The sequence below is a fragment of the Pelodiscus sinensis genome, chromosome 3 (assembly GCF_052426305.1).
Source record: "Pelodiscus sinensis isolate ZL-2025 chromosome 3, ASM5242630v1, whole genome shotgun sequence".
Lineage (NCBI taxonomy): Eukaryota > Metazoa > Chordata > Testudines > Trionychidae > Pelodiscus > Pelodiscus sinensis.
Window position 1 is genome coordinate 124208009 of NC_143054.1, and position 2313 is coordinate 124210321.

General features: G+C 45.2%; 1 pseudogene; it reads right to left on the reverse strand.

Moving 5' to 3' along the window:
• Positions 1-634: 634 nt before the first annotated feature.
• On the reverse strand, positions 635-1313 carry LOC149525146 (18S ribosomal RNA; annotated as a pseudogene; the record flags this gene model as incomplete).
• Between the last annotated feature and the right edge of the window lie 1000 nt (positions 1314-2313).

Below are 2313 nucleotides of genomic sequence, written 5' to 3' on the forward strand. Positions count from 1 at the left end.
CCATTTCCTTCAATATTCCCTCACAGGTCATATTCTCTAGACCTTTAATCATTTGTCTTGCTCTTCTGTGGACTTTTTCCAGTTTGTCCATATCTTTGCTGAAAAGTGGTGCCCAGAACTGGCCACAATATTCCATCTGAGCCCAATCGGTGCTGACTAGAGTGGAAGACTTATTTCTTGTGTCTTATTTACAACACTCCTGTTAATGCAGCCCAGAACTAGGTTTGCGTTCTTTTTTTTCTTTTTTTTTTTTTTTTTTGCAACAGTGTCACACTGTTGACTCATATGTAACTTGTGGTTCACTATGAGCCACTAGATCCCTATCTGCGGTACTCCTTCCTAGGCAGTCATTTCCCATTTTGTATGTATGCGACTGACTGTTCCTTACAAAGTGGAGTACTTTGCATTTTCCCTTATTTAATTTCATCCTATTTACTTCAGACAGTTTCTCTAGTTTGCCCAGATCATTTTGAACTATAATCCTATAATCTAAAGCACTTGCCACCAGTGTTCCTTTTAAGATTTTCCATCATGCACATGGGGAAGCGTCTGAGACATCAGTATTCACTGTGGGGAAGGGGGTTGCACCGCAGTCGGGGGCCCAAGCCAGCCATGCGCAACCCCATTAACGATCCTTCTGCAGAAACCTTGTTACGACTTTTACTTCCTCTAGATAGTCAAGTTCGACCGTCTTCTCGGCGCTCCACCAGGGCCATGACCAACCCCAGCAGGGCTGATCCAAGGACCTCACTAAACCATCCAATCAGTAGTAGCAACGGGCAGTGTGTACAAAAGGCAGGGACTTAATCAACGTGAGCTTATGACCCGCACTTACTGGGAATTCCTCGTTCATGGGGAATAATTGCAATCCCTAATCCCCATCACGAACGGGGTTCAACAGGTTACCTGCAGCTGTCGGCATAGGGTAGACACATGCTAAGCCAGTCAGTGTAGCGCACGTGCAGCCCCAGACATTTAAGGGTATTACAGACCTGTTATTGCTCAATATCAGGTGGCTGAACGCCACTTGTCCCTCTAAGAAGTTGGACACCGACCACTAGGGGGTCGTGTAACTAGTTAGCATGCCAGAGTCTTGTTCGTTATCAGAATTAACCAGACAAATCACTCCACCAACTAAGAATGGTCATGCAATACCACCCACAGAATCGAGAAAGAGCTATCAATCTGTCAATCCTTTCCATATCCAGGCCAGGTGAGGTTTCCCATGTTGAGTCAAATTAAGCCACAGGCTCCACTCCTGGTGGTGCCCTTCTGTCAATTCCTTTAAGTTTCAGCTTTGCAACCATACTCCCGTAGACTTTGGTTTCCCGTAGACTGCCCGGTGGGTCATGGGAATAACGCCACCGGATTGTGAGCTGGCATCGTTTATGGTTGGAACTACTATGGTATCTGATGGTCTTTGAACCTCCAATTTTCGTTCTTGATTAATGAAAACATTCTTGGCAAATGCTTTCACTGTGGTCCATCTTGCACCGTTCCAAGAATTTCACCTGTAGCGGCACAATACGAATGCCCCCAGCCATCCCTCTTAATCATGGCCCGAGTTCCAAAAACCAACAAAATAGAACCAGAGTCCTATTCCATTATTCCTAGTTGGAGTATTCTGGCAACCAGCCTGCTTTGAACACACTAATTTTTTCAAAGTAAACACTTCGGACCCCACAGGACATTCCTTTAAGAGCATCAAAGAGCGCCAAAAGGCAGGGGCTGAGACAGGCGGTAGCTCGCCTCACAGCAGGACCGCCAGCTCGATCCCAAGATCCAACTACGAGCTTTTTAACTGTAGCAACTTTAATATACGCCGTTGGAGCTGGAATTATCACAGCTGCTAGCACCAGACTTGCCCTCCAATGGATCCTCGTTAAAGGATTTAAAGCGTACTCATTCCAATTACAGGGCCTCAAAAAAGTCCTGTATTGTTATTTTTTCATCACTATCTCCCCAGGTTGGGAGTGGGTAATTTATGAGCCTGCTGCCTTCCTTGGATGTGCTTTCTCGGGCTCCCTCTCCGGAATCTCCTTACAAAGTGGAGTACTTTCCATTTTCCCTTATTTAATTTCATCCTATTTACTTCAGACTGTTTCTCCAATTTGTCCAGATCATTTTGAACTATAATCCTATAATCTAAAGCACTTGCAACCAGTGTTCCTTCTAAGATTTTTCCATCCGTGTGCAACATGAGTTTTGTCTTGTGCACCAATATTGAGGTCATGTGCACTTGTCTGGATGTGTGCCACCATGGCACCCAAGATATTAACACACACACACACACACACACACACACACACACAC